General features: G+C 45.1%; 1 pseudogene; it reads right to left on the minus strand.

Annotated features, from left to right (window-relative positions):
• Window positions 1-5,720: 5,720 nt before the first annotated feature.
• On the minus strand, window positions 5,721-24,579 carry LOC144117467 (ubiquitin-like domain-containing CTD phosphatase 1; annotated as a pseudogene).

Below are 24,579 nucleotides of genomic sequence, written 5' to 3' on the forward strand. Positions count from 1 at the left end.
TTCATCTTTTCTTATTATTCATGTTACACCAGTGTCACCTCATTGAAGTTTACAGCCTAGTAAGAAAATTTCCTGCCTATCACATTCCGTAACCTTTATCACCATCCTTTCCTTCATGGTGAATTCTTTAAGCCACTGCCTATTGCCTTTCCATGTCGTGATCATCCTCACAAAGTTAAACACATTAACTACCAGTCATCCCATTATGCATATTCTTTTTTACCCTGCACAATAACTGAACTTTACCATCACACATTGCCATATGCGACCTAAGTAAGTTCCAACACCTTAATCACGCATGTTTCAACAACTAAAAAGGTTTTTTTCAGCGTACTGTCTTCTGCCTTGTCTTCTTTTATTTTTCATATGTACTTCAGCGCACTTTTTCCGGCGTTGTCTTTTCCTTGCGGTGCTGTTATCTGTTCCTAAAATTCTGCTGCTATGTGCATTGTTCAGACTCTTCTTGTGGATGTCTATTTTTCATTGATATTTGTGAAACCACAGCGGTGGCCAAGTTGTTGAGCATCTGTCTCGTATGCGAGAGGTGCGGGGTTCGATCCCCAGTGCCGCCGGGTACCCACCGATGATACAATGGGTACAAGCTTTCCCCTGCCCTGGTGCTCGGTTTATTTAGGGTGAAATGCTTGGGAAATGGGTCTTTGACCCCACCTTGAGAAAATGAAAATTACCTTGTGTCATGGCGCTCTTTGGCCATAGATGCCTTTGCACCATAAAAAAAAGATGTTTGTGATTTCACCGGTTTGGTTTAGTGCATTATTATAACCTTGAAACAATGCCTTGTACCCACTTCCCCCCCCCCATGTAATAACCTCGAATGAGGGCCTTTGGTGATATTTTAAATAAATAAAATAAATAAACTGAACATTCATTATGAATGCTCAATATTTGTTGGTTTGCATTCATGATACAACAGCATGTGATTAGCAATAGCAGTAAGTGTTTATTTTAAAATTAACAAAAAGGAAGGAAAAGATTTTTGCCAGCCCCGGCATCTGTCATCGATACTGAAGCACCTGAGCTGGGGCAGCGGAAATACAGGACAGCAGGCAGTTTGAAGAAATGAAATGAAAGAGGTGAGCGGACAGTAAGAAAGGATAGAGGATGAGGTGATAAATACACTATTTACATAATACATTTGTACAAGTCGCGCGCGTGCAGAGTTAATAAAAGAACGGAAAAACACGCGCACAACAGTTCGCACACAACAGCTGCAGCAGGGTGCCCAGCTGTTAATCGTCCGAGGTTGCACACGCGGAGCGTTCGGTCACTGCACGGCACTACTTGATGCAAAACAGACGGGATGTCAAGCCCCTCTGTTCGAGAAGTGCACAGAGGCTCACCAAGGTTCGCTCACGGGTGTGCGCACTGCCCTGCAGCCATAATACCGATATTTTACAGGCATAACTTCAAAGCAGCATGCATATGCACTACAAGAGTAGTATGTGAATAAGGAGTGGGTGCAGGTAACCAGTAACATCACTGTTGCTTTCAGAGTATTTAAGAATAGAAAGCACAGTGCAAAACACAGGATACGAAAGATTTGTGAAAAATTGTATTTATTATTTTTTTGCAACTACCTTTGTAGCTATGCTCAGGTCATTCAAACAGGTTACTACTTTAGCTCAAGTGTTTTGCAATCTGGTCAACACCGGAGTTCAGTTTTGTTGCCAGTTTTGTGTAATTTATATGTAAACAATGTAATAAGAACATATCACACTACTAATACAGCACACACAGCACACCACAGTAATAAGCACAGCGTCACGAACAACCAGCGGAACCGTCCAGGCACAGATCAGAGACCGCGTTTAGTCCAGAGCACGCACGAGCGACCGAGCGTTTGGCGCTCGAGCGCCACAGTGTTCGGCGGTTCTCGTCGTCTTCTTCGTTGAGCGCCAGCGTCTAAAGATTCTAAAGCCCGTGTCCAGTCTTACAATTCCCCCCGGGCGAAAGGGCGCCATCCTGGCGGCCTAGGGAGATGTGACGACGGCGGGGTTGTAGTAAGGTTTGAGGCGGGTCGTGTGGACAATTTCGCGGCCTCGGCGGCGATGATCAGAGGATGGCGTAAGGGGTTCGATGAGGTAATTGACGGGGGATGTCTGCTGAAGAATACGGTAGGGTCCCTGGTACTTGCTAACAAGTTTGGACAAAAGGACGGGACCTGAGGAGGGTACACAGAGCCAGACCAAAGAGTCAGGAAGGTAAGCGGGAGGAAGTGCAGGGGGATCACGGGTTCTTTTCTGCTGCTGCTGGGCGTGAGAAGTGAAGGACCGGGCAAGCTGTCGGCATTCTTCGGCATAAGTTGCGGCTTCAGAAAGAGTTGTAAATTCGGAAGCATCAGGGCGGTAAGGTAGAATGGTGTCCATTGTACAAGAAGGCTCACGGCCGTACAGGAGAAAGTACGGAGAGAATCCGGTGGTGGCTTGAGCAGCGGAGTTATAAGCGTATGCGACAAAAGGGAGAACGCGGTCCCAGTTACAATGGTCGGAAGCAACATACATGGCCAGCATGTCGCCGAGGGTGCGATTAAAACGCTCAACCATGCCATTTGTCTGGGGATGGTAGGCGGAGCTGGTGCGGTGAACAACGTTGCATTCCTGAAGGAGAGCTTCTGCAACTTCTGAGAGGAAGGCCGGACCTCTATCACTGAGCAGCTCTTTGGGCGCACCATGGCGAATAATGATGCGATGGAGAATGAAGGATGCAACGTCGTGGGCTGTAGCAGATGGTAAAGGCGATGTTTCAGCGTAACGTGTAAGGTAGTCGATGGCAACGATGATCCAGCGGTTCCCGGCTGATGTGCTGGGAAGAGGGCCATAGAGGTCGATGCCAACACGCTCGAAGGGCTATACTGGGCAAGGCAGCGGCTGCATAGGAGCGGTGGGTCGGCGACGTGGATGTTTCCGTCGCTGGCATGCAGTGCAGGACTGAACGTACTGGCAGACGTAATGGGCCATCCCACGCCAGTAGTACCGCTGTCGTAGATGGATGAAAGTCTTCAAGAATCCGGCATGGGCACACTGGGGATCATCGTGGTAGGAAGAGCAAATGAAGGAGCGCAGATGTGTCGGAATGACGAGAAGCCACTTGCGACCATCCGGGAGATAGTTGCGGCGGTAAAGGAGCTCGTCTCGGATGGCGAAATGGTGGGACTCACGACGGAGAGCACGGGAAGGAGGTCGAGACGATTGGCCAGATAGGAGATCAAAAAGGCAAATGATCCACGGGTCTTTGCATTGCTCGGAAGCCATATCAGCGAACTCAAACTTCAAACTGTGAAGGCACTCTGACAGTCTTTTCCAAGTGCTTTGCGTGAATCCCACAATACACTAGTAGACAAAATCACTTAAGGAATCACAACGCACATAATGTGAGCTTACAAAAGCAATTCACTGACAAGCTCCGATCTGTCTGCTCTGTGCCAGGCCAGTCGCATGGCCGGCTCAATACACATCTCGCTCTGCAGTGCTCCTGCCCATAGCTCGTTCCAATAGCTGTTAGTCCTCCATTACTGTCAAGCAGATTGTTCTTTAATTTTACGGCTGTGCCACGCAGTCAGAGCAAATGAAACATCTTCTCTACAGCAATGGTGCAGCAGCAGCAGTGCTGACCAGGCCGGTCCATGTGCCGAGGCAAAGACTGGGAGCAGCATGTAAACCGAAAGCCCAGAGGTGTGTACAGCAGGGTCTTACTGGCTAATCACGCGTGCACTTGTCACTTGCTTAGTCGCTTGGGCCTTCGTGTGAAATTTTGCATACACAATGTTCAGCCTCAATAGATTTGTACAAATCAAGCAAGACCGCAAGACAGTGTTGCTTACAATACTGGTCGCAACACCAAGCACTCAGTGGTGCCTTCTCCAATTAGTATTTCACAAGTGGAAATAACGTGTTTGGTGCCTGTTATGGTTACTGCTAGCATGTAATTCAGCGGGAATGGCTGGTACTTCTATTTCAGACCCCTGTACAACAAGCCGTGCAGAACAATTTCAAGCCAAGCATCCAAATAAAACCCAGAAAATTGTGAACACGGATGCCTTTGCATTTTACAGTACCTCTGGTTTAGCTCTGATGATTGTGGGTTTTGCTTGCTTGCTATGCAAACAATAATGCATTAAAAGGCCAAAAATGTGGTTATTTGTATAAGCACTTCTTTTACCAGGAATGACCAAACGAAGTATACATGATATCCTGAAAGCACTATTCAGTCATAATTTTAGTCATTATATGAACATACGAGTACCTGGCGACACAGTTGAGCCTTAATTTAAAGAATTCAGTAAAATCCGAAGTTTAATTTGCAACATTCAATTTTTTACGAATGCTAAGCATCTATTAAAAAAGCGCTGCAGGTAATTCATGGCAAAAAGCTTTATTTGAGATTAAAATCAGGCTTTACCTCTGCCCTTTCTTCAACATCAACAATGGCGTTTTGCACCGTTTGTATGCCCATTAGGACATCATTATTTCTTGCGCATACTGTGTACTCGCAAGCCGCCTCAACACATCTGTTGCACCGAGCTCCTCTCAGGTGATGGGGATGGTGCGCCTGTTTTTGAGTTTTAGTTTTGTCGTCATCACCATCGTATTGTAAGTGCCCCAAGCACACTGCCAATATGAAGATGCGTTCGCAGCCGCCGCTGCAACCTTGTGAGAAGGAGATAAGGAAACGGATGAAGGTAGGCCGCCGGCAGCAGTAGCCATCCTCACGGCAGGCCATGCAGTCTCCTCCCCTCCCCCTGCCCTACTCCTCTCTTTCTCCACGTCCTCATCGGCAACAGAGCAAGAAGAGTGTCCTCCATTCATCAACAAATGAAATGAGGCACACACCGCGCCTCGTGTTCCCCACCGCGAGCACGAGTGCACATGCATATGAGCACTGTATGAGTGGGAATCTAGGTTGTTCGGTGTGAAGTGCAAGACGGCTTCCCAGCTGACAGGTGTGCCGATGGCACTGTCATTTCCAGTCCTTATACCGAATTCTGGGAATCTGTAAACACGATAAATGTGGTGCACTGCCTTTGAGCACAGGCACCGCACCCCATTCAGCACTGATTTCGGGCGGGATAGCAAGAGCTGTGGGCTGGCCTGGCAGGCTGCCAAAGCTCCGCCAGTGCTCGTGCTAGCCTCACCCACTATCTCATTTGTGCTCTGCTGAGCTACTTCGCCCGCGGTAAAAAATTTTCCCTTGGGTTTGTTTTGAACCAGCAATGAAATTTCGTTACATTGAAAGTGCGGCAAAATGTACATTTTTATATTGGAGCTAAAAATACATAGTGTTCCTAGGAAGTGAAGTTATGAAAACTGAAACACTTCGTCAAATTGAGAATTTCGTTATATTGCAAAGTGTTACATCCAGGTTTAGCTGTATATCACAATCACCTGGGAAGGTGGGAGTTTTTTCTGTGCTATCTTGTCACGTTCCTTGAAGAATACTGAAGATCTGAACATTTCATCCTTTTGGATAATAACTTGTGACTCTAGAGGGTAATCACAAAACTTGCAGCTTAACAAAATCTGAGATGGATGCAACAGGGTGCATGAAGTGAAAATGTTTAGAGAATGCCACCACTCGCGCAGAAAGTATAAAGCAACTTAAGCACACAAAAAATTACCCATGCGGCAAGCACTACAAATTCTGCTAGCCCTGCTAACTGCAAACAGCACCGTCCAAAGGTGAAAAGAGGAAAAAAATCAAGCTCACGTTTTCCAGTTGCGATGATTCAGCTCTGTGAAGTCACTAACAGAGCAAGCAATGTCTTTCAGGTAGCGGGCCAGCCGCACCAGCTCACGGTCGGTGTTTCGGTGAGGATGTGCATTGCGGAATGGCCTCACCTGGAATGTGCAGGCATCGTGTGACAAGTCTGCACGAGAACAGTAAAGGAAGTGCACCAGCAGGGCAATCTTCCCATCAATGAAACATGAACTAACTCACCCTCAGACCTGATTGTGGATTCATGAGTAAGTTCCTGCGAATGTTGTCGACGTTCCTGCGAATGTCGTCGATCATTATTGTGTTCTCAGTACGGTATGCTGAAACCAGGCCCCATATCTATGCAGGTGGCTTAACCTGAAAGCAAACCAATAAATGAGCGGAGGTCACATTTGGCACATTGCACATTTGGCATTTGGCACATTGCCCTTAGCACATGGGGAGTGCACAGTGAAGGGACAAAGCAATAAAAACTGTATTCACAGAGATTTGAGAAAGATGGGCTTGTTGGTGTAACACAACTAGACAAGGCCCAGCACTCACATCTGCCTCATGTTCACTGCATTCTTTCTTTTTTGCACTGCATCCTCTAGTAAAAAAGTTTATTCGAGCTGGCAGCAGCTCATGCAAGGAAACTGCTGCAGCGTGGATCTGGCTAGCTGGTGTAAATGTGACAGAAATCAGCCAGCCAGTAAGTGCTGATGTAGCAAGTACTGCACGAGATGATGCTAAGTAAGCCAAAACAAAAGAAATTAAATTTACATGTAGCATAGTCTCAATGCGTGCTGGAATTAACGAGCTAATGCGGAAACTTATAGCTAAATTCATCTTAGATCAAAGAATGGTTTACCTCTGCCCTTTGCCTGAACATAACCTGTATGGCAAGCTCAAGCGAAGAGCGAAACATGAATTGCCATCATTACAGGCATTTGAGCACAAACTATGCCACCGAGTTTACTGTTTGTGCGCTACAAATGAAGCCATGTTCATTAGCAGCTCTCATCAATACTATCAAGGGCTTAAAAAATGGGTAGCAGTTTAACATTGCTAAGCACGAAATATTGTACGAAAGCACAGTTTTTTGCTAGTGGACACCACCGCCACATACCTGAAAGCACGAATGAGGTGTCCACTGACCCAAGGAGCCAGTTATGCGCGTCTGCAACTTTTTCATCGTCACTGCCAATTTACCTATGGTACACTGGCCCTATCCCCTCTTCCTGTCTCCTCACATTTTTCATTTCATTTCTCCATTCTGTCTGCTATCCTTTATTTCCGGTGCCCCTGCTCAGGTGCTTTAGTATCGATGGCATGTGCTAGGGCTAGCAAAAATTTTATCCTTCCTTTTTATTATTATTTTATTAAACCACTAGTAGCACGCTCGCGGCCTATGCTCCAGTGCTGCTTTTCTGCAGCAATGTTGTCGTGCCAACGCGTTTTTCTCTAGTGCCGTGTTTCTGCCACCAACGCATGCAGCGCACATCTCTCTGTCACTACCGCCACATAGCTCAAAGCGACAATATTCGGGCACTTTGGCAGTAGTAGCAACACAGCGCACACGCAACTCAGGCCACGGTTCCACTGTTTTTCAGGTTGGTGCCTTTTACATTTTGCTTCGCATGTCTTCTGCTGCTGCCAATTGTCACTGATTTAGAAATGGGTTCAGAGACCTGCTTGGAGTGTCAGTCTGGTTTTCCAAAAAATAGCTTGTTTGTTACCTGCTCTGAATGTGACAACAGCTGCCCCACCGGTAACTGTTCAGGGTTAACGACGAAGGTGACAGGGCCAAAACAGGTGATGGTAGTATAAGTCATTGGGAATGCCGGACATGCACAACTGGAAATGAAATGAACGCTGGGGCCACATGGCCACTCGACTGACTTCAGCGCGTGAACATAACTTAACCACTGAAGTAAATGGCCATGCATGAAAAATTGCGCAGCATATTGCCTTTGGCAGGAAAGATCGACCACTACTCGAAAGAATAAAAGAAATAGTGCTCGGCCTTCAAGCTTCCGTACAGCATATTTCATACAGATATGATGAGGTTCTGGACAGACTGATAAAGCAAGACCATGCTATTTCCAACATATTGGCTCGCATTGAGCGCGTGGAAAAATCAACCCAAGCAAAAAAAGTTTCATGCCTCAAAGAACAACTCAATAACCCAGAACAATGCGGTCGAAGAAATAACCTAGAGATCCATGGTGTTGAATTCCAGGAGAATGAAAACCTGCCAGCGAAAGTGAATGAGTTCGCAACAACCATGGATGTTTCTCCGTTGAAAGAAGAACTGGATGGCCTGCATCGCATTCCATCAAAGGGCGAGCATGGGTGACCCGTTTTAATTCGTTTCGTCTCAAGGAAAACTAAGAAAAACTGGAAAGAAAAAACAAAGCAGAAGCAGCGAAGCTGCTCAGGAGTAAGCTTGTATGATAATGTAATGCGAAAAAAGCTCAGAAATGAGCTTTCATGATAACCTGACACTGCAGAACAAGCGCCAGCTTTGGTTGGCACACACACGCGCTCAAGAAATGGGTTATCAGTTCGCATGACAAAACGACGGCACAGTATTTCTTAGAAGGGCTCCCGATAAACTGGCATTGCGCATCGCCAGTGAAGCTGACTTATCCATGATACGTCCACCATCTGTACCTTTGGACGCCACTCAGATGATGGAGTTGCACAGGATACTTGTTGATAGTAAATCCGCAATTCTTAAACTGAATGTAAATGTTCCACAATAGCCCGGGCGCGCCGCCTTTCAATAACGTATTATAGTGTGGATGATTTTAAAACTCTCTTAAAACCACTTGCATCAAAAAGTAAACTCTATTCTATGTTTTGCTTAAATTCTCGGAGCTTAAAGAACAAAGTTGATATCACTACCTACATAAATCTTCAATTTGATGTTTTAGCGTTTACTGAAACTTGGTTCACAAACAGCTTACACAAAACTACATCGATGATTACTCAGAAGTTTCCCTTCACAGAAATAATAAAAATGGGGGTAGTGTGTCATTGCATTTTTGCCGTGGAATGCCTCATGCTTTGTTGGAAAAATATTCAGTTGCCCACAAGATTAAGAAATTCTGGTCGTGGATTCATGTGGCATTACACTCATGTCGGTGGGTCAGCGGCCGTCACGAAACGTAAACAACTTCTTGACATATTTTGAAAATACACTAGAAGATATATTCAAGGGTTCAACGAAAGTTCTACTGGTCAGACATTAGTAGAAATAAAAGTATAACTCACTGACCAAGTCAAACTAAAAAATTTACGTTTTGGAACCCGTGCGGGTTCCTTCTTCTCGTTGAGGCTAAAATGGCAAGCTGTCGAAACTTAAATACGCAGAATATATTGTAATGATTGCATGTATACCATTTCGCATCCTCCCTTCCTTCCGGTTCATAGTATCAGGAATCGTTTGGATAAAAGATGAATCAAGCAAAAGACGTGCAGTCAAGTTCTGCTCTTTTGATATGACTGCAGTTTTGTCCCAGTCAATATCATGCATCTTATCGTGCTCGTGTTTGGCAATTGCACTGGAAGCCACTTCGTGGTTTCCGACATCGCGCTGATGCTCTTTCATTCCTCTGGAGAATTTTTCTGTAGATTTGGTAGAAAATGCCGGGAAAGTGGTTATCTGACAAGGAATCCTTGACTTTCACCAGCATACTTCGAGGTTTGCTAGAAGGCACGTGTACAATGCGTAGGTTATACCCCGCAAAAATACATGATAACGCTTCCCTTATACCATGTGCATACGGAATGCCAGCAGTGGCGGTAAAAACGTACGAATGGCCGAGCTCGGTTGCAAGGGCTGTTTTTGGATCCTTTCCACAAAGTGGTAGGGATAGCAGTTAGACAAAAGCTCTCGGCATATTAAATGGCTCAGTCGGAATGTCGATGGGCTGAAGCGGGCCACTAGGCGGGAGCGAGGGCGTTTTCCGGCGCTAGCATTGATCGCAGGCAGCAACGTAACCGCGGACAGAGCGGTAAAGGCCACTCAAGAATAACCGCCGGCGCACGCTGTCGTACGTGCGGGACACGCCGAGGTGCCCTGCAGTAGGTGCGTTACGAAGCTGGGAAAGGACCGTGGGGCGGAGATGTGTCGGGACGACGAGAAAGAGGTCGGCGCCATCAGGGTGCATATTGCGACGGTAGAGAATATCGTGATGAGCACCAAGCACTGTGAAAAATGACTGAGCCAGAAATAACAGAAATAAATGTGAGAAAATGACAAATCGCAGCGATGCACTCACATTAACTAAACCATATTTCGATGTGTGCAAACTAATCATTTCTCCGGAGTCCAGCAGGAATGCAATTTTGTACTTTCATGACGGGTCACACCAAGTTCCCAAAGCTTGGCATCGATCCACATCATGTTAGTGGCCGCTGAAAGAGTAACAACACTGTCTTAGAAACTTATGCCTTAGCAGCATAGCTCATCAGAATTAAAGGGAATTGACAGCGCTCTGATAACTCCTGCCACAAGCAGGAAAGCATATAGGTATTGTGACAATGTCAGAAAGACTTTGAAAAATAAAAAATCAGAACTGTACCCGCAACCCACTTTAGCTAACCGCTAAACTACGGTTGCACAGTCAAAAGCACCTGTAGCATGCCTGAGCTCACTGTGGCAATGGTATACAACATGCCAAGTTCTTGAAGTTTACCAAATACACTGCGCCCACTTCTTCCCAATTGAAAGCATTCATTTGGCTTCAAAATTTTCCTCCTCCTGCTGCCATGGTGTCCTGCGACACCTTCTTGAAGCTGGCATGAACCGATTCGCTGCAAAATTTTGCATGCACGCATAAAAAAAACAGGTTGAGCGCATAATGCTACATTCAAATAATGACATCACACTCATCTTATTTAATGCAAAAGAGAGGACAACAAAAAAGCTCAATTGTGACTCGCGCCTTTGTTACATCTACTTTTCTGTTGTTCTGGCCTGTGCACTAATTAATATGAATATAATGTCAAAATGCCAACTAGCCCAACAGTTAACTAATTCAAATGAGGAGACTAAAATTGCATGCAGAGCCCAAAAAATAGGATCAGGCTATTAAAAGCAGGTAAAAATAGCATGAACAATGCACTAAGAAACGAAGTAGTACAAAAATGAAAGCAGGCTCTATCAACATTAACTGCCATTATTAGCATGCCAAATAGCTACAAACATCAAAGTGCACGCATAACCTACTTTTCACATTAGCATAACTACTTGTCATATTTCCAGATTAGAAAGTCACAATGAAAGAGCCTTGGGATAACAACTCTGCAATGCTAAATTCAAAATTCAGTAATACTTTGCTAAGACCTTTCTTGAAGCTTATCAAATAATTTAAACACTTCATCACCTCTGACGTGCTAAAACTGTCAAGCGCCTATGCGGAAGGCCCCTTATAGAAAGAGGCTCGAACTGGTGGGAAAACAGTACTCAAATGCACAAACAAGAATGCCAATTCGTAATCACAGTTACCTGCAAGGAAAAAAACTACAGGTCCATTAAGCTCCATCTTCCTCAGTAGCGGCCTTCCTATCTCCGAGACCTTAGGAATAGCACTGTTTTTATTCCTTATGGGATTGTGCTACATATAAACCTCACCTGCAGCTAAGAACAAGAATGGATTTTTCACAGCCCTTGAAATCACTTGAATATCTAGGTCGTGGGCATCATTTCTTCAATGTACAGATTTGTGTGCAGCTGTTTCCATCTTTCCAAAATGTGGCAGTGAGCATCTAAATATTTAAGCAAAACTTTAAGTAGAACTACCACAACACAATATTTGTACTTGCCACAGATAGTATAGTCAATGGCACCCCGCAGGGGGACGCCTGCAGCTTGCAGGCGTCGCGACGGTGAGTGGCGACACCGCGGGTTCCCGAGCATCCGCAGGGACATCTCCGCAAGGGGATGATGGTGAACTGTGCATCACCACGGACCCGAGCACCCGCGCCTCGCCGTGCGTGGCATCGCCGTGTCCGGGGAAAAGGGGATCCTGGTGGTTGAGCCGATGCCGAGCGTTTGGACCCTTAAGGCCTCTTGGCGGAAGCAACACACCACTATGGCCCCAGCTTCCTGCAGACGGCACCTCCGGCCTGACCCGACCGGGGGGAATCGGCAGTCGCCTTTTCCTATCCTCCTCTTCATCTTTAACTTTCCTATCTCTGTCTCACAACTCTCCTATATCCTACTCACTTCTTGGTTTTTCCTTTTTTCCTGGCGGCGAGGGTTAACCTTGTGTGACCAACTACCCTGAGTTGCGTCATATTTGGTTATAGTTGAGGTGTACAGCTGGCGTGGGCAGGACTTGCTATCAAGTTCCTGTCCCGTCCCCTTGTTGGACTCCGTGGTGGGTGGCTGACACCATGACCGAAAAACAAAGTTTTTTTATGGCTCCCCAACTTTCAAAACCTGATCGCTCTCTCAAAAGAGGGCGGAACGAGGCAGACAACTTCTTTCAAAAAAGAAAAGGAACTTTCCCCAAATATCATGTGATCCACAGTGAACAACAAGATAAACAGGCAAGAATAATATCCCCCTTCCTTGTGTCAAAGTGCTTGACTGAAACCCTAGGCATTGGCTATAAGCTGTCAAAAATGGCCAGCGGCGACTTATTGCTCGAACTGTGTGACAATGTCCAACATTCTAAGCTCTCCAACCTAACGTCCATAGGGGAAATCCCGGTCTCCGTGACTCCTCATCGCTCACTAAACACTGTCCGAGGCGTAATATCGGAAAACGATTTTCTTCACATAACTGAAAAAGAAATGCTCGAAGGGCTCATCGACCAAGACGTCATAGATGTCCACCGAATCAAAATCCGGAAGGACAACAAGGAAATAGACACAAAACACATGATCCTGACGTTCAACACCAGCACCCTGCCCGACACAATCGACGTGGGATATTTGAAAATCAATGTACAACCATACATACCAAACCCTCGCAGGTGTTTCAACTGCCAAAGGTTCGGCCACGGCTCACAGAGCTGCCGCGGTCGTAAAACTTGCGCAAAATGTGCCTCTAACGATCACCAGTCTGATGTATGTGACGCAGCCCTGTGCTATGCAAACTGTGAAGGAGAACATGCTGCATACTCCAGGGCGTGTCCGTCCTGGAAGAAAGAAAAAGAAATTATCACCATAAAGACCAAAGAAAACATTTCTTTTAAAGAAGAGAGAAGGCGTTTTGCGCTTACAAACACATTCTCCTTCACAGCAAAACAAAACTTCGCTGATGTGGTGCGCAGGGGCGTAGCACCGCACAGCACTCCGGCACCTGCCAAGGCCGCTCCCACCGAGCCTATGGCAGGGCCATCCACGCCCCAGGCAGGGTCAGCGAAAGCTGCCCTGTCACTGCCAAAGCAGGGACCGCCGGTCTATGGGTCGGTATCCCGCAGGACCTCCCCCCGTCGGGAGAGGCCTGAAACTAACACAACCGCGGCTGCGCGGTCCTCCAGCACCTCTGTTGAGGTGATGGATACAACACCCACTCCGCCTCCATTACAGCGGCGGAACAGCTCTGTTGAGCGAAAAAAAGACAGGCCCCTCATAACGGGCCCACCACGTAAGTAAATCTCCTTTCATTTTCTTTTAAAAACACAAGCATGGCTTTTTTAATTCAATGGAATTGCAGAGGACTTATGCGGAATTATAGTGACATAACACATATTTTAGGGTCAATGTTACCCATAGTTTTATGTCTTCAGGAGACCAATCTTGGTCCACAACATGTGCATATCCTGAAACATTATCAAACTTTTAGACGCGATCGCGAGCAGGCAAATCGACTCTCAGGAGGCGTCGCAATTGTCGTCCAAAGCGGCGTCCCTACTCGAGAAATCAAGCTCAATACAAAACTAGAGGCGGTTGCAGTCAGCATCGTCAGCTATAAAACACTAACAATCTGTTCCGTATACATTCCTCCACATTTTACATTAACAGTCCATGATCTAGAAGAATTGATAGATGAACTTCCAGAGCCATATCTGGTAGTTGGGGATTTTAACGCTCACTCCCCTTTTTGGGGAAGCGAGCGCTGCGACTCTAGGGGGCAAACAATCGAAGATTTTATCCTCTCAAATAACATCTGTCTTTTAAATACAGGAAAAGCAACTTATTGTTGCCCAAGCTCGGCAAAAATGAGCTTTCTCGATTTAGCTTTCGCATCACCATCGCTTTTTACCGATTTTAAATGGGATGTTTTAAATGACCCTCTGGGAAGTGATCACCTACCTATTATCATCAGCCTCTCATCGTCTACTGCAGTCATCCCCACAAGACCACGGCGCTGGAAACTTCACCTCGCCGACTGGTCACTTTTTACAGAAAGTGCCACTCTATAGATAAAGAATTTTCTGAAGACCTCAGCATAGATGAAATTAACGAAAGATTTACTACATGCATAATATCGGCCGCTACACTAGCAATACCACAAACAACAGGACTCGTACACAAAAAACATAAAGTATGGTGGACACAAGAATGCGCATTGGCAAAAAAACAACAAAATAAAGCTTGGGGCTCTCTGCGTCGGTATCCCACAGCGGAGAACTTGATTGCCTTTAAGAGGGCCAAGGCCAGAGCGCGGTACGAGCGCAGGAATGCTGAGAAATCCTCCTGGCAGAAATATGTGTCCTCTATAAATAGTTCAATACCATCAAAGAAAATGTGGGACAAAGTCCGTAAATTCACTGGAGACCGTACTTCCTTCACACTTCCACTTTTGACAACACCCGGTACACAAACATCGTTGGAAGAACAGGCCAATTTATTGGGCGAGCACTTTGCTGAAGTCTCAAGGTCGTCCCACTACACAAACGCATTCCAGAAACACAAAGCTATAGCTGAAAAACAAAAACTTCCATTCGGAACAGGCATGCAGGAAGACTAGAACCAGCCCATTACGCTCCAGGAATTAAATAGTGTATTATCTTCCGGTAAAAAGACAGCACCAGGCCCAGACAATGTGCATTACAATATGCTTGCCCATCTCTCTGATACAGCCGTACAGGCACTGTTAAAATTCTTCAATAAAATATGGATGACTGGCAGAATACCTGAGGAGTGGAAGAAAGCAGTAATAGTACCTTTTCTGAAACCCGGAAAATCACCAACAAGTCCTGACAATTACAGACCAATAGCCCTCACCAGCGGCATTGCTAAATCTTTTGACAGTGTAATAAACATTAGACTCACCTTTGTACTAGAATCTCGGCAACTATTAGATGTTCATCAATGTGGATTCAGAAAAGCATGCTCAACCACCGATCACTTTGTCCGCCTAGAGAACACCATACGGGAGGCGTTCATCCACAAGCAGCAGTGTATCGGGGTCTTCTTCGACATGGAGAAGGCATACGATACCACGTGGAAGTTCGGCATCCTCCGCGACCTAGCAGAGCTAGGTATCCGAGGCAGGATGCTGAACTGCTTGAACGACTTCCTGGCTAACCGCACATTTAGGGTCCGCCTAGGAACAACTCTCTCCATGACTTTCACCCAAGAGAATGGCGTACCCCAAGGTTGCATTCTAAGCACGACACTCTTCGTAGTAAAAATGAATTCGTTAGCCAAAGTAATACCCAAGTCCATAATGTATTCGGTTTATGTAGATGACCTACAGATAGCATGCACTTCCTCCAGCATATCGTCCTGCGAGAGACAAATACAAATCACACTAAATAAACTAGCTGCTTGGGCAGAGATAAATGGGTTCAAGTTCTCTCCTCAAAAAACAGTAGCTGTTCTGTTCTCATTGCGACGAGGCCTACAATTCAATCCCAACCTATACTTGAATCAAGCCACACTACCAATTAAACCAGAACATAAATTTTTAGGACTCACTTTTGACAAGAAACTCACATTTCTACCACACATTAACAACCTTAAAAAGAAAGCATCCCAAGCCCTCAATGTATTAAAGGTGCTCTCGCGAAAGCGGTGGGGGTCCGATAGAACATGCCTATTACACATCTATCGCTCTCTGGTACGCTCCAAGCTGGACTATGGGTGCATAGTATACGGTTCAGCAAGAGCATCCTACTTGAAAAGACTGGACCCTGTTCATAATCTTGGTCTGCGACTATCAACTGGAGCATATAGAACATCCCCGGTAAACAGTCTTTATATTGAAGCTAATGAGCCTGCACTAGAGGATAGAAGAGTCACACTGACATGCGCATACGTCCTAAAAACCCGTACTCTTCCTAAACATCTCTGCCATCCCATTGTTACCAAGTGCCCATCCAAAAGATTATTTAACAATAAACCACAATCCATCCGGCCACTAATAATGCGCTTTTAAGATAAATGTGAAGAGTTAGGAGTACTGGATGCCCTGTCGAATATTGCACAAAAATATGAAAATTTACCACCATGGTACAACCTGCCTTCAGTGTGCGACTTCACACTGACACACTTACATAAAAAGGAAATGCCACATCAGCTCATACTACAAGAATTCTTTGAACTGCAAGAAAAATATGACACCTTCACTGACTTTTACACTGATGGGTCAAAAACAGAAAGTCATGTTGGATGTGCAGTAATTCAAGACAAAAATGAAAAAATGATACGACTGCCACAGTATGCATCGGTTTTTACTGCCGAGAGTTATGCAGTCTTTGTAGCCGTAGACCAAATAGTAAAAGAAAACATTAAAAATAGCGTCATTTACACCGATTCACTGAGTATGCTCAAAGCGCTGCATTGTAGAAACGCCGCTGAACCCATTATAGGAAACATCATACATAACATAATTAAAATAAAAAAACAAAATCATAACATTATATTCTGCTGGGTGCCCAGCCATGTTGGAATTGTAGGTAATGAGAGAGCAGATGCATGCGCAGCACAAGCTCGAATTCATCAAATAAAACAAGATAACATACCACACAGGGATTTTTTGAAATTAGTGCACAGTAAACTCAGAATTAAGTGGCAGGCTGCATGGGAAGAACAGGCAAACAACAAACTGCATTATATAAAACCCGTTTTAGGAGAATGGAAATCATGTAGACATCAAGAACGTTTCACTGAAGTTATTTTATGTCGGCTACGCATTGGGCACACACATCTTACACACAACTTCTTACTGACAAAACAAGAAAAACCTCTCTGCGAAATGTGCGGCGAAGTACTCACTGTAAACCACATTTTAATTTCATGTACAAAACTGGAACAACTGAGAAAAAAATATTTTACAACACTCTACAATGAATACATCCCATTGCACCCCAAGTTGCTTTTAGGTGATCAAGCACTGGTTGATCTTTCAAGTATTTTTAAGTTTCTTAATGAAGCCAATGTTTTAAACAAACTCTAGGTATAAAAAGTGTAACATTTAACAAGAACCTAACCTTGTGTTTGGCGCATCATAGCCATAGTTGCTTTTGCGCCATTAAAATCAATATAACTAACTAGTCAATGTCAAGCACCAGCAGCCGTTCTTCTGCTCTTGATTCATTCAGCCACTTGATCGTGTAGGTTTTGATTCGCTTGGCAATTTTATCCTCGCGATTTTCGATCGGCACGTCCTTCTAGTCTTCGTCATTATTCAAGTCGTTCATCACATCTGGGATGTCCTCCGGCAGAGTGGACAACGCATCCTGAATACTCCTTTCCATGCTCCCAACCATCATGATCTTGGCGGTGGAATCGATCTTGAGCTCCGGAAGACAGACATCTTAAGTCAGTGGCTTGCCTGAAAACAGTCGCAACTGGGATAAATGATCGTCTACACAGTCCATTGACACTTACCTACGCCACGCGTTTGATATAAGGCCGGCTGCATGACATTCTGTCGAACAATAATATGCTCAAAGCTAAGCGAACGTGTCGCACGATGCAGGGACGCAACTGGGATAAATGATCGTCTACACAGCCCACTGACTCACGCCACGCATTTGAAATAAGGCCGGTTGCATGATATTCTGCTGAAACAATAAGATGCTAAAAGCTGAGCGAATGCGTCGCACGATGCAGAGACGCAACTGCGCTATCACTGCAAAAAATTCCGTACCTATAACGTAGACTCTCTACGTTTTAAAAATGGAACCACTTCTACTTTGGACGAAACGTAGAGAATGACCATACTACAATCTAGTAATGGAGGAAATAGCCGTGTTCACCCGTAGACATTGGAGGAAAAAAGCCTAAACATTATATTTTGATCAAAACTTAACACTACAGACACTACGGTTGACCCCATCGGCGTTGTGTGCCACCAAACGCGCTAATACCTAGCTTAAATGCAGCAAAAACAGAAGATGCTTATGAGCTGACGCCACTTTTACACGAGGAACCGTTGGCCCGCGGACAATAGGCGTCACATGACGTCCCATTTCCGATCTGCCTGGTTTACTCTTAGCCAACCATGTCTGCAAACTAGCATGGCGAATGACCGTGAGCATGTATAATGAGATTAACCCCATGTGCAAAGGTGAAGATCAGAGGGTGGGTGATAATCGGATTCGACCCAAATAACGCATAACGTTGCTTCAAGCAAGGCAGCAATGTTGGCTAGTTGGTTGTACATTTGGTGGAAATAACGCGCTACACACTAACAAAACGACAACTGGAACGGGGGACACAGGACAAGCGCGTACTAACAACTGACATTTATTCTGGTACGAGGGTACATAAATACATTTAATGAACATGCTGAAACAATCAATTCATTGCCAACGGCTGTGTCGCATGCTCCTTCGTTTCTTAATTAGTCGCACCTCCTCACTTGATAACAACACCAAGGGTGTGCTTACGCACTCGTCTTCACCAGCGCCCCATATCTCAAAGGCTTCTTTTATTTCTCTTTCTTTCTTTTCCTTTGCCCGAGCTAAAATTGTTGTCTGATCAAAGTAAGGTGAACATTTGTGGTTTGCGGAATGGGGGCGAGGTTTTCAGGATTCGTTATTTTTCCTAAATTATTACTGTGCTCTTTCAACCTGGTGTTTACATCTGCCTGATTGACCTATGTAGCTCATGCCGCATGACAAGGGAATCTATACCGGTGGCACATTCTACAAACTTTTTTTGTTGTGCGATAGCACATGTGATAGCCAATTTTTTCCTTGATTTATTCATTGCATGACAAAGGCTCACTAATTTCGGGGTGCGGTAAACACCAGGGAAACATCATATCTGTTTGCTACATTCTGTTTGAGACGCTGGGCTTTTTGAAGCCAAACAACTTAGCGTTACTACTGCCGGATAAAACAGAGAGGTTCGTGGTGATGAAAGACGGTTACTGTAAAGAAATGTCGTTGACTGCACTGGAGAAGAATTTTGCTGAGACCAACTTGAAAGAAATACACCTAAAGCGAGTGAGGAAGCAAGCAGCAGACTTGTGTAAATCTGGATCTGGGACACCTAGCTAAACAATTCAAGGACTGCAAACAGCTGAGCCTCACACCATTGTTCACCGTGAAAACACACAAGGGAATCCGTTCTGGACAATCATTGATGACAGGGATACGTGACAGAGGTGTGTCGCGCGGTTTCTACAAAGTAACCTTTCGAGACTGCAGGTGGACGACCCGTTTAAAGTCCGTGGTTCTGAAGAAGTCATCGCCTTCTTGAAGAAAAGCACACCAGTTGCCTGTGTATCAGTGGATGTTAAGGGCATGTACTTTAGTATTCCAGTCGTGGCTGCATTAACTGCAGTTGAAGAACGTGTTGACCACTTTGGGGCAGACAGGTTCAAAAATGAGTGTGGTATTGGTGTATCAGGTTTCCTACAGTTGCTGGAAAAATACCTCAGTTCTTTGGTTGTGGAATTTGGCTCGAAATCGTATGCTAAAAAAAGTGGTATTAGCACTGGGTCGTGCATTGCTCCGGTCATTTCGGATATCTACATGGCAAGGGGAAACCGGGCCTTGAAATCAAGATTGGCACAGCTTGAATTACTAAAGGCATTTCGTTTTGTTTATGATTTCCTGCTTTGTTTCCTTTTTGCGATTGCGAACCGATTGTCAGTAAGCAGCACATTATATGTTTTCCGAGAGGTTTTCGCCGGGCTGGAATTCACGTTCGAGCTGCCACAGAACTCTGTGATTATATTCGTTTACATAGAGATAAAAGAAGGTGGCAAGCACACGTGTTGGACGTACCTGAAGAATACGAAAAAAAGCTTCTTAAGTAATCATTCCGCTCACTCTAAGTTGGTGAAAAGGAGTTAAGCGAGCAATGGTTTGGCGCAGTGTCTTAAGAAATCATGTTCTCATCAGGTAGAGCGTAGCATCAAGAGCCAAATTGACACGCTAAAGTTGAGTGAGTACCCTGATGCGCTAACAACGTCTATGGCTGAAAAGAATCTACAAAGGCTACTGGGTAGAAAAATAACGCAGAAAAAGCATGCAGAGCAGGGTGCTGTTGTGGTTGTCATCTCTTAAGTACATAATGTTTCGCGCGGCTTAAAGAAAGTAGCAAACAGATATGATGTTCCCCTGGTGTTTACCGCACCCCTGAAATTAGTGAGCCTTTCTCATGAAATGAATAAGTCGAGGAAAAAATTAGCTAACACTTGTGGCATCGCAAACCATGAAAAGTTAGTAGATTGTACCGCCGGTATAGTCTACAAAATTCCCTTGTCATGCGGCATGAGCTACATAGGTCAATCAGGCAGATGTCTAAACACCAGGTTGAAAGGTCACAGTAATAACTTAGGAAAAATAACGAATCCTGGAAACATCGCCCCCATTTCGCAAATCACAATTGTTCACCTTACTTTGATCGGACTACAATTTTAGCTTGGGCAAAGGAAAAGAAAGAGAAATAAAAGAAGCCATTGAGATATGGGAGGCCGGTGAAGACGAGTGCGTAAGCACACCCTCGGTGTTGTTATGAAGTGAGGAGGTGCATCTAATCAAGAAACGAAGGAGCGTGCGACACAGCCGTTGGCAATGAATTGATTGTTTCAGCATGTTCATGAAGTGTATTTATGTACCCTCGTACCACAATAAATTTAAATTTTTAGTGCACTGTTGTCCTGTGTCCCCTGTTCCAGTTGTTGTATTGTTAATGTGCAGCGCGTTATTCCCACCAGTTGCTTCAAGGTTGAGTGATTGGTACAAATTGTGAGCAACATTAAATAACAAAGGCCTTAATTTGCTATAATGTTAAAAGAAGAATGTTGACTTGATAAAAAAATGTTTCACCACGTTGCTAGCCACATGACAGGGTAACATTTAATAAAAATGTTACTGCACCATTTGCTTTCTGTGAGAAATTCAGCGTAATGAGGCCGAAAGTCAGAAAACACTTAGACACAGACAATGGTTAGACAAATTCTCAAAGTTGGAATTGAACACAAGCTGAAAATACATTGCAAACATGATGAAAGTGCTCAAGTTGAAAGCTGAATTTATTCTGCCATGGTAAGGAAACGAACCGCTGAGAAAACCAGACGCATGGGCAAACAAATCTGTGAATGCAATGCAATGTAGCAGTCCCATCTTTGCTACACAACCATAAATCAAAACCGCTAACTCATTCATGGGTAACAAAAGCACAGGCACAACAAAATATTGCTCATTGCATTGTTTAATTTAGTCGGAACCTATTGTCGCCCATTCATACCTGCTCTTCATGCAGATAAATGAAACACCGCCAAAAAGCAACGAGCAGCCGTAATTGCTGCAGTGACAAGGAGTATGTGCACCATCGATGCTGTTTCCTCATCCTGAGTAAGAAATAATAGCAGTTTTTTTCTGGAAATACTCTGAAAGCATGAATTTTCTATCCATGTTTTACTTAGCTGCACTGACACGACCCATTGTGTACTCGGCAGCTTTGACAAACAAGTGGGCCAGCCGATAGGCACAGAAGACTGTAGAACCTTGCTAATTTGCAAAAGATCAATGCTCAGAAAGAAAAAGCTGACAAAAAATGAGGAGTTCCTTATTTGCAGTATATTTCATATGATACTAAGAATGTGGCTAAGATATTTTAGATGGTACTAAGAATGTGACCAAGATATGCCATGAGCATTCGTTTTTTCAGTTCAGTTAAAAGCTTTCCTAGCCTGTGCTAGCATATTACTGCGATGTAAATAATCAAACATGCCAGCACTGTACAATATGCTGTAACACATACGAAACACTCTCCCTACAAGGCTACCGCATACCTCTTACATGCGGTCAAGTTTATATCTACCAAACTAGCTAGTCGGTCAGATGAAACACCAAGCCTTTAACATTTGGAGAGGTGTACCTCCCATGTAATTAGAGCAATTGGAGATGATCCTTTTCCATAGAATTTCAGTTGCCAGGTGTGGAAGTACCAGATATGAAGGGGAACAACTAGACACCAACTTTTTAGGCAGCATAACAATAAGCAATGTGCCTTATTTTTCCTTCTGTCCAAAAAGGAGTTTCATTTTTCATGTTCTGTGTTCACAAAACTGCTTGCATGTGCTCAATTATCTTGCTTGGAGGTGCTTTCCTCTGTTAAACTACAGTTTTAACTCTAGCCTCAGTCCTCTGCACCTTCTTAATTTCTTGCTAGTGATTACAAACTCACGCAGATCTCTACTTGTCTATGTTTCCAACTGTCCCATATTCACTGCCTTCATTGTGTTCATCACTGCATCCGACGCTTTCAAGTCTGCTGAGTATAATGATCTTAATGAATCTGCCTATTACCCATGTATTTTTGTTAGTCACCCACTCCTCTCCCCAACGCCGATCGGCATTGAGAGTAAATAAGTGAAATGTAGTCTAAGCTAGGTCTGAGCAAGCATGCATTATGTTCAGTTTATTCTAGCATGTTGACCAGCAGAGAGTGGAGGGAAAAAAGTTGCTAAGTGGAGCTTGACACGCCTCTCGCCCCCCCCCCCTCCCCCCCCCCCCCACTGGAAAGCAGCAGGCACCAAGGCATATGTAACCCCTAACGACAACAGAACGTGCCAAGTGTGAAGTAATTCAGTAACGTTCCTCGCATTTATCACAGCGCATACTCGCTGCTCAGTTAATTATTACCCCATTAGACATTCTGCAAGGAGAGTGTACAATGATGTGTTTTGTTTGAACATGGCACCGCAGTACAAAGACAGTCATTAACCTTGTGCCAACACAACAGCAAATAAATTTCGGCCCAATAAATGCATTGCTTACAGTGCAACCAAGAGGTGATAATGGGCCACCGTGGCACATATCTAGAAAATGGGCTCAAATTAATAATGACATTTGAGCAGGCACTCATTCTACCCCCTCCTTAAAAAAATGAAAAAGGGTGCTCTTCAGATGGTACGTTTGCACGATGCGGCTGTAATATTTGCGACAGTTCAACTACGTGTGAAATTCAGATATAGATAATTAACGCGAAAGGATGCGCTTGAATGCGAGGCGCCAGGGCGCGGGCAAACAGTGATCGTCTTCAGGTATTCACTGGTGCAACGTCCTGAGGGCCGCTGCTCAACGAATACCACCAATGGCTACGTTCACAACCAAGAAGCTTGTAACAAACATCACACAGGTGTTTATCATGATGCAGTAGCAGCTCATCAGTGCTGCTGGCCAGTGCTGAATTTTTTGGCGTGATAAACGGAATCATCCACCGAAACGCACATCGACTGTTCCTTGCCAGATTCTTGCAGTCCCACGAGGGAGAGCCGCTTTTCCGTCAGCTTCAAGTCTCCTCTTTCATGCATGGCCACTGGCATTGTAACGCACATTCTGCATGATCGTTACTATGCATCGATGCCGCACGGGACAGCAAGCGGTTGTACACTCCAATGCAGCGTTCGGGCCGCACACATATACACACTAACGACACGCAACACGCAGGACGCACGCAGCGAACACGGAAGAAGAAACACCATTCCAAAGCACCTGTTCACTCAACTCCACACTGAGCCGCCGCGGTGGCTGATTGGTTACGGCGCTCGGCTGCCGGCCCGAAAGACGCGGGTTCGATCTCGGCCGCGGCGGTCGAATTTCGATGGAGGCGAAATAATAGAGGTCCGTGAACTGTGCAATGTCAGTGCACGTTAAAGGACCCCAGGTGGTCGAAATTTCCGGAGCCCTTCACTACGGCGTCTCTCATTGCCTGAGTCGCTTTCGGACGTTAAACCCCCATAAACCAATCCAAACCAATCAACTCCACACTGCACTAACTGCGCGCATGGTCGCATGGTTCCGACTGCGGGCTTGGCTAGCGCTTCGAGTTCGCCATGGCTAGCCAATGCCGCCTGAAGAACATGCCTGAAGCGTCAGGGGTTTTTCTGCCCGCCGTAGAGCGCGCGTCCGCCGTACGGCGGCGCTGTCAGCTGACCCTCTAGCAGACGACACGCAGGCAGCACAGAATTTTCTTGTGACTGCCGTTTCAGCAAAAAGTATGCCTTCTGGTGCGCTGTTTCTTATATTATTTGTGTGGTGTGTTTAGTGTCACCGTTTAACAAGTGGCACGTTGATGATTGCAGTTGCTGGAGGGAGTAGCGAGCGAAAATGCGTTGCTGTTGCGTTCCGTTTTGCACGTCCAGTCAACGAAACAAGAAGCCCGGCGTTTCGTTCCATGAAATTCCTGCCGACTTATAACCCCGGGAAAGATGGCTCAAGGTAATTAGAAGTAAAAACTGACAGCCAAACACCACGTCAAATTATTCTCTAGTTTGTAGCTTGCATTTCCAGCCAAGTGACTTTCGGGAAGACACCAAGTTGACGATGTTGAAAAAGGGTTTCGTGCCAAGCATCTTCAATCAGTACCCGTCGTACCCGTCGTACCTAAGGCCGGCACCAACGAAATCCCGCGACGACAGCAGTAAAAAAAAGCGAAAACGCGAAGACTCGCCTGTGGGCACCGTCCATAGTTCTGAACCTGGACCAT

Source organism: Amblyomma americanum, chromosome 1 (genome assembly GCF_052857255.1).
Source record: "Amblyomma americanum isolate KBUSLIRL-KWMA chromosome 1, ASM5285725v1, whole genome shotgun sequence".
Lineage (NCBI taxonomy): Eukaryota > Metazoa > Arthropoda > Arachnida > Ixodida > Ixodidae > Amblyomma > Amblyomma americanum.